The sequence below is a fragment of the Cupressus sempervirens genome, chromosome 2, assembly GCF_028749045.1.
Source record: "Cupressus sempervirens isolate cs-2001-9-10 chromosome 2, ASM2874904v1, whole genome shotgun sequence".
NCBI lineage: Eukaryota > Viridiplantae > Streptophyta > Pinopsida > Cupressales > Cupressaceae > Cupressus > Cupressus sempervirens.
This window is the reverse complement of record NC_143119.1, coordinates 45,828,365-45,841,048: the sequence shown is the minus strand read 5'-3', so window position 1 is coordinate 45,841,048 and position 12,684 is coordinate 45,828,365.

Here is a 12,684-nt window from a genome sequence, read left to right as displayed (position 1 = left end):
CATAAACCAAGCATGAAGAGAATGAACCTCTAAAGGTCCTCTTGTAGCCATTTTCGTGTCTCGTCATTTTCCTCTGCTTGACTCTTATTTCTTTTTTTTCTTATTCCACTTTCAAATAATTTTTCCTTTTAATAATAAATTCATATAATAAATATACTATTAAGTCTTTTGCCTTTAAAATAAATGCCATGTCGAACTAAGAGATCCATCTATTAACAGCTTGTCAGAATGTTCTCGACAAGATGCTTTAGGTCCAATATTGCAATACTAGAAATATGGACCCCTGCCGACTTACAATAAATAGTAAGTATCTAGAAACCATGCTGACTTACTATAAAATAGCTTGTATCTTGACTCCAATTTATTTGAAATTGAAGATGCCTATGTCGAAATGCACACTAATCTTACAAATTCCTAATTAGCCCACGAAACCATGGTGAAAAGGGCTAATGACACATTAGAGAATAATGGCTAGAAAAAGGGGACATTACATGAAGCTTAGGAAAGTGTTTTGTATTCTCTTTTACTTGTAATATCATCATGTTTTTGGTGCTAGAGAAGAAAAATGAGTTCTCGAATGCTCAAAACATGCCCTAGAATGCAATTGAAAATAGAGGCATTTTTGCATACCCAACCAATTAATGTGTGTGAAGATCCAAATGCATGCATTACAATTTGCATTTTTTCTCTAGGAAGCCCTATATGGGTTTTAGAAATGCATTTTTGAGTATAAAGGAATGTGCTTGAGATGCCACAACCAAGGACGGTCTTTTTAGCCTCCAACATAGATTTATGATGCTCTTTGTCATGCCCAAAATTCAAGGCAAAAAAACACCAATTTGTTTTTTTAAAGGCTAAAATTGAGTTAATTACACACATACTAGATTGAGTTGCAACTAGGTTACAGCTAATTGAATGTTTTACAAGTTTCCATATTGTACGACTACATTATAGTGTGTTTAGGTTTTAGGTTTTCAGTTGAGATTTGATATTTTGATGGTTGGATTGAGGCATGGTTGAAGGTTTACATTTTTGTTTCATGAATTAAACATCATGCTTTAAGTTTTCCAATTTACCTTAAGGTTCAATAATATCAAATTCCAATTAAACATTACCTATAATGAAATTTCTTTAACGAAGCTACCACGAGGCTAAGGTTTCCATTTTCTTTAATATTCATTTAAATGAACATTTCTTTATCAATCTGGCACCACCTTGAAACTCTTGGAAGACCTATGTGACAATTTGCATTATTAATAATTGAGTTCACATGTATTGCTGATACAATTGCCAGATTAGATAATTATGAAAAGTTAGGTTGCTAAGACCAACAAGTCCTATATATAAGGTGAAACTTAATATATAATTGATCTTATAAGTTAAGTGCATAATATCTAAAGTATTAAATATATATTAACTCATACATTATGCATTATGTAAATAACTAAGGTATTAAGTCCACATACAATATAATATGAGTAATATATTATATATTAATATATAATATCTATATATATAAATAATTATTTAAATCAATATACAGATACAAAATAGTATATATGTTAAATAACATATAATACATATGTTATATATATATCTTGATATATTGTTGGGTGGATATTTTACAACTGATAGTTGTGTGAAAATCCACTCACAAAATAGGTAGACTAGCCATAGTGTGTGAGAGAAAGTCTCTCCTACATTAAAGGGAAGGCTCCCCCTTCTCACTGTTCTTTGGATCAACTCAAGGTAAGCAAGAAGTTGAGAGATTTTGTAAGGGGTGTTACCAATATTCTTTCCTCATTAACTTTTAGGAAATAATCCACTTATCTACGGTGCGAGTAATGGTCAAAATGAAATCTCTAACTACACTTCTATCTAGTAGCTAGAAACAGTGACACTGATAAACCAACACCAACTCAAAGGCTGATTGAAAGCATATCGGTTTGGCTTCAAGTCTTATTTTTCTAATTTTGAAGAAAAAAACACTACCATTGGGGTGCAAAGACTATCATAAGTAGGGAAATTCTAACTAGTTTTCATGAATTTGAGATTGTAACACAAGCTACAGTCAAAGCTTCTAGTTGATGTATTACTATAATCGCTCCCAGTCAAAGCTTTAGCTCTGGTTGCTTCTTAACTCACTATGCTCTATTATTGAACACACAAAAATTACATGCATCAAAGACAATAGGCACAAATTATAGTGAAAGCTTCTAATGTGCTCTATCACAATTGCTAATCTAAAGTGTTTCTTTGTCAATGTTCAAATTCTTGAAGTCAATTTTCTATTAAGGGGAGAGGCGTTGAATACTCTTGCAGCTGCACATACATTGGGGATTGAAATTGAAGATGATCTTATTCTTGATGGGAAGATAAGAATTGTAGCAAGTGGGTTTGAAGAAAGTTATTATTCTTCTAACTCATTTTCCTCCAGCACAAGGATGGATCCTGCGGTGCAGAGATTAGCAAATGAGATACTTGCCCTCAAAAAGAAAATAGCTCAAGGCATATTCTTTGTTTGTCATGAAGATATAAAAAGGAGGCCTCTTCCAACTATTCCTCATAGGTGTATTGATGGGAATCAATAAATTTTTAGGTTCACCATCTAAGAAGCTTGTAATTGAAACACCATTAGTGAAGGTAATAGTAAAGCATTATGCATCTGAAACTAGTGATCTTGCTATTCTCTTCTAGGAAAAGGAAGAAGATATAGCTAGCAACTCTCATATCTGGTGAATGCAGTCTCAAAAGGCCCGTGATGAAAAGATGATGAAATTTTTTTCTTCCAATGTTCAAGATGGCTGTGTCATAAAAGTTGGCATGCAAGAAAGTTCTAATCAAGCTAAAAATGATGTATTTGTGTCTCAAGGCCATGAACTTGGGAACACTTTGCATAAATATTCTATCTCGGAGCTTGAAAAGGAATTTCTCATAAATTATAAATATTTTCCAAAGTTAGAAGTTTGTGAGCAGCATGTCGAGGTAGGCAATACTGTTATGTCATTACTGAAATCATATGATCAAGGTTTTCTTGATCATCCTAAGGTGTCGGTGATTAATGAACCAGTCAAGAAAGTTGCAATAGACATGAAAAATTCAAAATTTGTTTGATCAAGAGGATGTCCAATCCAAAATCTTGCTTGGTTGAAGGCTTAATAGAAAGCTAGAGATTCCACATGTATCTAAACATGGAAATACCATTCAAAAATACACAAAGAAGATTGTTCAATTTTGGAAGAGTAGTTTCAATTCATGGACCTTTCTTCAAGCAATAGTACACATGATTCATCTCAAAAAGGTGAATTTGTCCATCTCTTCCAAGAAGCGTTACATCAAGCTTTGACATCATTCCTCTAGTTATTTGTGTTCCATCAATATGAAGTTGCATGTGAGCATGCAAGGTACTACAAGATACTAAAAAATGAAGCTATTTTGTTGAGCCAGTAAATGGTTTCATCTAAATTTTTTCATTTTTGGCTAGTTTTAATTAAGTAGGGTTTTTCTTTGTTTTCAATAAGAGTGCTTGCACATTTTTGTTTTATTAGATTTGTCTTTCTTTACTCACATTAGATTAGTTTTTCTTTTTTCGCTTGACTCTATTGCCTAATAGAGTGGATGAAGGCACTTAGAGAACTAGATTATATGTCACTCTTTGTTTCCAAGAACGAACGAGTAACATTCCCCAGATAGAGTCAGTTGTTGTCTTGCATTTTGTCACCACAAAATTTAAGTAAGAGTATGAAACTTTTTCAAACTAGTTTCGCATTTCACTGAGTTTAATTCATTATTTAATTGGTTAGTATTGATCAACCAATCAATACTAATTGATATAATGGATCCTTTTATTGAAGGCTTTTGTTAAGTCTTTTTTGTTTTTTTGTTTATCGAGCCTATGCTTGATTTTTTTAGCCTTCAACATTTTTTTTCTTTTTTTTGAGTGTGCGTTTGTTGGCTTTTGGTCTTTTGGTTTTGCTCAAGTTATTGCTTTCAATTTTTTCTTGGATTCGTATATCTTAGGGCTTAATCAGAGTTGGCAATCAAAAGATATGATCATTTTTGTGCCCGAATTATGGACTCTCTAGGTGCAACTGCATGAATTAAAATACCATGTTATATTTTAAAGTTGACATTCACTTTTTGAAAAATATAACATAAATTCACTTTATGTTATGTTTTTAAGTTACTTTACCATTTTAATTTTTTATTAAAGTAACTATAGTGCACTTTATGTGATATTTTTAAGTTGAGTTGCTTTTTAGTTTTTCACTTAAGTGACTATATTAATTATATAATTTGATTTAATTTTTGAGTTTTAATTCAAAACATCTTAATAAATATTACTTTTTGAATGATATTTGCACATTATATATTAAAATATATAGTGTAAATATTATTTATGACTCAATTAAGTGACATTTCTTCAAAAATTAAATAAAAATGGGCTTAATCGATCACTTAAGTTGTGCAAACATGTCCTTCAAACCCATTTGCATGTAAATATGCAAATGCTCCTAGAGAATGAGTTTTTGAACTAAAATCATGTAAATGCCTTTGACTTAAAATATGCAGTCACCCTCCTAGAGTGAACAATGCATATTTGAGTTTTTAAAATGTGCAATGACCTTCCTAGAGTGAGTTTTGCATGTTTTAAAAATATGTAATTGCACTTGGAGAATGTGTTTTTTCCTTGAAACATGATTTTAAATATGTAATGGCACTTGGAGAATGTGTTTTGCATATGTTTCATACATTTGCAAATGATGAAGCTGAATTTGAAGAAAGAAGGGCCAAAAACTTCATGTTTTTCCTCTCCAAGAACATTTTTTCACTAAAAATGAGCAGATCTGCCCATGATATGGCTTGAAATCCCCAAGAAGAGGGTCATTTTTGTATCTCTTGGCATTATGATGCCCTAAGCATTGAATCTCATGCAAAAAATGGTTCATTTGATGACATTTTTGAGCCACGTTTTTGTGAAAAACGCATGGATTTGGGGAAGTTTGATAACTTTTTGGCTCAAATAGAAGTTGTTTTGAGGTTTTCATCCATATATTTTCTATTGAAGAACACGTTTTTCCTTTAGATGTGAAAAATGCTTCATTTCATGCCTTCTATGAATCACGTTTTTGCTAAAAACGCCCAAAATATTGGATTTTTCATTCACTTTGCTGTATTTTGGAGCCACATTTTTGCATTTGGGTACATTTATATGCATTTGGGACACTTGTTTTTGCATTCAGAAGAAAAAAATGATCAATATATATGCATTTGTGAGCCACGTTTTTGCAAAAACGACCCAGATTTTTTGCATGAAAAATGCACTTTTTGTTTAAAAAGCTCAAAAAATGACATTTCCAACCCATATGTTTGGATCAATAGGGGTTGTTTTCGAGTTTTAATGCATGTTATTGCCTTAGGAGACCATGTATTTGGCATTTTCATGTCTCATTTTAGCCCTTCACATGTACTTCTTATTTCACATCCAATTCATTGCATATGTTCTATGAGTATCTAATCAGTACTCCGAATATACTGTTCCTCACAGATCCATTTTGCCAATATTATCATGGAGTTAGAATCCATATCTTCCAATGATGGAGTCAATCCCATTGAAACTTTCATGTTACAGCAAGTCAATATATGTCAAAATGTCTAAAAAAATAAAGACATCTAGTAAAGAAGGCGTGTTTCAAATCAAAGAAGCGGTAATTCATTGGTCTCCATTTTTCCAATGGTTGTCTAAGAACCTGAGTTCATGTAGGAATGTGCTAAGCACTTTGCTTAGAAGAAGTTAAAAGTGTTGGTGGAAATTTGTTCCAAGTTTACATCCGGACATCATCGAGAAGGTCTTTGAAGTGTCAGAGACTCCATAATGTGCCAATCGATAAAGCAGAATTCATGACAACTCGAATGAGAAAAAGCTTGATCACATCAAGTTTTCAAATGACAATGGATAATTCATCAAAGAGAGTCAAAGACTATCAAGAGAAGCAGCAACATGGTTATCAAGGTGAATGCAATGACACAAAATATAAGAACTTCCAATTCTATGATCATCTGGGATAACATCACCAAGTACAAGCGCTTCAAAAAAATCCCTAGGATTGTTTCCTTCTTTTTCATCTTCTTTCTTCTTCGTTCATGTTTGTAATTGGAGAGGATGTATTGCAGGAAATTGTGTAATTACATGTAATACAATTTGCATGTGTAATGACATGTAATCCAATAATTTCTCTTGTTAATTAGACTGGGATAAAGTTGGCTGAGTTGCTCTCACTTTTTCCTCCTTTTTGTCAACTCCTTTGCCTATATAAAGGAGTGCCCCATCATTGTGAAAATCAACTTTTGTTGTATACAAAAAAAAAAGCTCTGCTACACTTGTTCAAACATAATTTTGATTGTGTAGTATGAATTTGGGAGTAAAGTGAATAAAAAGAAGCAATTGGATTTGAAGCTTTGACTAGAAGCAATTGTGATAGAGCAAATTAGAATCTTTGATTGTAATTTGTGCCTATCATCTTTGACTCATTTTATTATTGTGTGTTGAATAATAAGAGCATAGCAACTTAAGAAGCAATAGGAGCCGAAGCTTTGACTGGGAGTGATTATGGTGATACATAAACTAGAAGCTTTGGTTGTAGCTTGTATTACCATCTCAAATTCACGAAAAAATAGTTATCATTTTCCTACTTCTAGAAGTCTTTGTGCCCCAATGGTAGAGGTTTTTCTTATAGAATAGAGATCATACACTTCTAGAAGTCTTTGTGCCCCAATGGTAGAGGCTTTTCTTATGGAATGGATGAAAATGAGACCTAGAGCCAAACCTGTATGCTTTCAACTAGCCTTTAAGTTAGTGTTAGTTTATTGGTATCACCATTTCCAACTACTAGATAAAAGTGTAGTTAGATATCTTATCTTGCCCATTACTCATTTTGTGAGTAAGTGGATTCTTTCTTGAAAGTTAAGAGGAAAGAGTATTAGTAACATCCTTGAAAAATCTCTCAACTTCTTTCTTACTTTGAGTTGATCCAAGGAACGCTGAGAAGGAGGGGCCTTCCCTTTAAGGTAGGAGAGTCTGTCTCACATGCAGTGGCTGGTCATCTAATTTTGTGACTGGATTGTTCACAAAATTGTTGGTTTCAAAATATCCAACCAACATATATAATAAATCATATATATATATATATATATATATATATATATATATATATTAAAAATAAAATATATAACTATCAATAACAAAAATTCCTAAACCCCTACTTATTTATTTTCCCTCCCCCTACCTATCCTATATACCCTATGAGCTGACTAACCTACCCTACTATATTCCCCTCTCGCCATCCCCTATCTACCTTTTTCCCCCCACCCTTTGGGTAGCTACTCAAGGTGCATTTATCGGGTTTGGCCAATCAGAAAAGAATGGCCAAGTAGGCAATTCTGCTTGGCTTTTGGGAACCCTGCATTTATGACTTCATCTATTTTCTCTCGGCTGCTGCACCTATAACCAACAGTGGGTGCACCTGCAACTTTGGCATGTGTACTCTCCAAGTAGTGGCTCTTTAAGAGGGAGACTGCATTTAGAAAAGTGGGAACAACAATAAGGAGGGGGCCCACCCAAGCAAGGGTACACCAATGACATCTTTATATATATATATATATATATATATATATATATATATATATAAAATTACTATAAGTTGTAAAAGGTGGTGTGAGGGAAAGATAAGAAAAGGAATGTTGGGAAGTGGGAGAGGTGGGGCTCATGTGGGGTCTCACCCTTCCACACAAACATTCATCACAAATTTATTTTATATTATTTTCTTTGATTTACTTTCTTTAAAAGTGTAACATGCTAAAATTACAATATGTTTTTGTTTTCTCTTTGATTTTCTTTTGAATAATATTAAACTATGGGGCTTTTTTTGACGGAAAAATATTTCAAAAGTATATTCTCTGTGAGTGACCTTTTTCTTGGACAATGGAATTAAATGGTTTTCCTATACAAAAGCCAAAATCTTGTAGGTGGTGTTTTTGCTTGTCTTTGGAAATTTCCTTTTGTATTTGATTATATTTTTCATCGTCCACTAGGTTGACTTTATGGAATAATTTTATAGTTTCATTTATTTCAATTGTCTACTTTTATTAAGATCAATAATGAACATAGGTTTAATTGATTAGCCTTTCTTCATTCTAACAGTTACATTACTACAAGAATATTAGTTTAAACCAAATATTTATCTCTTCCATAGTGCAATTATTCAAATAAATCTACCAATCACTATAATGCAACTTTGCAATTAATTCAACTACATGGTATTCATTTGAATGCAACTAAATATCTTTTATACATCAAATTTCAACCATTTTAAATGCAACTTTAGTTATTTCAAGAACTATTGTCTATAATGACATGAAATCCTTAAAGATCCAATACATTATCATTCAAGTTTCACAATGAAGCATTATTGCTTTCCCTCTTTACTACTGCAACGATTGAGAGATTTACATGGTGTTGCAAGACAAATGATTTCAACATGAATACTATTTTATTTGAACTTTTATGATACATACAATACAATGAGGATGACATTAGAATGGAATTTCCATCATCAACAACAATCATGCAATGAGACAATGATGAGAAATGGATAACTGACATATACAAAATTTGATCACAATGCAACATGAACTTTTCCTTCACAAGACCGCAATAGGAGATCCAAAAACTTCCAAGCTTTCTCCAACTTGAATCCACAAATCTATAACAAAACTTGAGCATAACCATGGAGTGCTCACCTCCCAACCTAAGTCAGTAAGAGACCACCCCCAAGCTTGGAGAACCAAGGCCTAACGAGAGACACACACAACCAACGCACAATGCATAAAACATCACAATAACAACAAATACACCCTTAGCCAAGGCTTCACAATCAGATCACCTAAGAAACCCATGAAAGAGGGTGAAGGTGGGACAACCAAGGAGGAGATGCTAATGATAACATAATCAAACTCATGTCTTCACAAGGCTTATACAAATCACAATTTCTTCATGGACATCCATCTCCTGATCACTGACAAAATATATTAAAACATCAATGGCAAGCAATAGACCATATTTCATGCATCTTTTTCCTCTTCTCCTTGAGAAGAAAATTTTCACAATAGAGGCACCAACTAACCCCTTCACCTAAGGCCACTTCTTCCCTCCCAAGGGTGAGTAATTCCCTTCACACCCAAGAACAAAACACCCTCAAAATGCAAGAAAAACAAGGAATCAAGAGTCTCCATACCCATCTCTTAACTAAAACAACAATAAAATATAGGAAAAATGCATATAATACATGTTCATGAATCCATTCACATAATAATCTACAACAAAATTAAAGAGTTTCTCTTGGCAAGAGCCACAAATGTTGCTCAAAGTAATGGAAATGAATAGTTGAGAAGAGCCCTTTTTTTTGCTTCTGATCTCCAAAACCCTAATGTCTTTAAAACTAGAGAGTGAGTGAACACCCACTAAGTTGTCCAAATCCCTCTAAAAAAGACCTCCAAATTCCTATCCACATGCTAGCAATAAGTGCAAGCGAACTCTTAGTCCTTGCCCTTCTTGTTTCCTCTCATAAATCTAAGATTGGGCAGGTGAGTGGGCAAGTTTCACAACTTTTGAAAAGTATTTTATTTGGAGGGCCACTAAAGTTGTATAAGCCTTCTAGTACTAAAAATTAGGTTTCTAACTCATAGTACTACCATATGGGTATTTAAATTCCTCTAAAATGACACCCTAGGACCACTTTTTTAGCCCTCAAAATTGCAACTAAAGTTTGAATTGGAAATTCTACTTGATGAGACTTCACATAATAACTCTTTTTAAGTGGGATTAGCTTAGGCACTCTATTAGGTTGAATTTTAAGTTAAGTGTCTCTTGTCGAACCCTAATTGACATGTTATTTACACATGGGCATTACAAGTGTCAAATGACACAATAAAAACACATTATACATTACAAGTGACATGTCACTAATTACACAATGAATCTAATCTAATAAACACTTAATTTATGTTTATAGTTTAAAATACATAATAATGAGGTTCAAATCTCTTCAATAGATTCAATTTTGGCTTCACTGTTTGTACATAAGTTTAGCCCCTAGTTCTCTAATTTAGTACCATGGTTAATTCCCTGCACACTCAATTCAAATATCAGTAGCTCAAGAAAAGTCACACACACACACACATATAAATTTATCTTGCATAATTTACTTCATCATTACACATTTCTAATTTCACTTCAATAAAATTTTCATTTGTAAACAATGATCATATAAAGCACTTGTGTAATTGAAACTCATGATATATCCATCAATTCAATTCTTAAACTTTTAACCATAATTCATCTAACATTATGAATTTAATTGCAATTCAACTTCCATAATTAGAATGAACAACCAAATGCATATATAATTAATCCTAAATTGGGCATAAGGTAAATCCTAATTAGCATCATAAGTAAAGTCATTATAAAGTAAATCATCACAAGAATCTGACTAATACCCAGTTCCATTTAAACACTAGAATCATAGAACCTTGAATTCATTCTCATGGTTAATAACATCCAAGTCCTTTAATTTCATAACACCTATGGTATAGAAACGTGGTCTAGGTCAACATGCTATATTATTATTAAATCATGTTTTTGCACAATTGGTAAACTCATCTCAACCTAGAATTATAATTTTTTCTAACACAATACTTTTATATTATTAAGGTACAATAATTCACTATTTCATTTTCTAGTTAAAAACATAGTTCATCCATATTTAAAGCCTATAAGCATTACATTATATTTTTGTTTAAAACTTCATCTAACACCTTAGCAACACCAATGTTATCTCAAAATATAATTCACATACTAATCTCTATTTACCATTAGTTCAATCTACAACATCACAATAATCACCCGAATGGATATCATCAACACATAAACAATAGCTTCTAGCATTATCAAAAGATCACTTGAGTGGATAAATATTATCACATCTGTAGGGGGTCCTAGCCCCATCCTAATACTCTAGCTCCTTCAATTATAGAATATACATATATAGATATAGTGTATACAAAGGTGCCTTGACCCTATAGCCTCTAATTCATGTTTCCACATAGTTGGTCAAACTCAACACAATGTTGTATTTAACATTTAATCACACAATATTCTCCTGCAATCACTTGTATAATTTTTACCCTAACTTCTAATATTATCTTATGAACACTTTACAATGTGATGATAATTTAATCTTCGATATTCTAACAATCCTTATGAGAGTATGTATTAAACCATAATAACTGTTTATTCCATCATCTCATCCCACTCTTCTATCCATTATATTCTCCTATAAAGAGAATTACTTGAGAAATTCATATTTAGATAAGTACATGCGAGGAGGGGTCCTACACTCTTTTACCTTATACTACCCAAAATGTGCTTTTTATGTGCATTTGCATGTGATAAGCAACATTTTAAATCACTTTATGCGCTAAAACGAGATTTTCTTATGCATTTATATGCATGAATAAGTTTATATATTGAAAAAATTCTTAAAGTATTTTTTTTGCTTTGTAAGAGGCCGAAGCCAAGATTAATTACTATTATTTGTTAAGTTTGAGTAGACTCGATTCCACAACCTCCTAGATAAGAGGCTCACAATTTACCATTGTGTTGTAGGCTCACAATTTAATAAGTCATTACTTACCTTTTAAATGCATAACAAGCTTTTAATATGTATATACAAGTGTTTATATGGATACAAAAGTGATAAAAATCACTGCTTCGAGTTATGGCTTTTTTTTGACATACATAACAAGGAATTATCACATGTGAAATGACTAAAAATCTCCACCTTATGAGTAATAATGTGTTTTAATATGACTTTTACATACGAAAGAAGTCATAATGTGCTTTTAGACTCCATAAACATGCATTCCAGAGTATTTTGATACATGCAGCCATGTTTATTTACTTTGGCCAGCTAAAGCGATGACAAGTTGTTTTGACCATTTTACATGTGTTCGCAACTTTGTTTTTAATACATGTAAATGCATTAAAAATTGCCATTATTGACTTATAATGGACTTATAAAAGATAACACATGCTAAAAAATGTTTTACAGTCATGCAATAGATACAAAAAGCTCCACCCTTGTGCATAGGTCTCTCATGTTTTAAATATACATGGTAATTTTAATTTTAATGAAGAGATATATAATGTGTTGAAAAGGTCCACCTTTACATTAGAAATTCATTAAGAACTATGTTAAATACTCATCCAAATCATGTGAAATTTTAATAAGTGGTTCTAAACTGATTTTACATATAAATTACACTTCTTATTTCACACAATTATCAATAAAAAGTCCACATGTGAGCGATTTTAGTTGAAGAACAAGAATATGAAGTCACGCCAAAAAATGCCACCTACGAAATGCTTAATTCCTTAGTAGCTTTGGTTAGACAATTTCATTTGAGGACTAAGATAGATTGAAATGAGTGGAATTGAAAATGAAGTCAACCTAGGATAAAGAAAACTAAAAGCCAAACTCAAGATCAAGAAGAAACAACTAAAGAAACTACTTAGAAAATTTATTCAATGGAATTTTCTATACGTTTGCCCCAAGTTTTTGAATACAA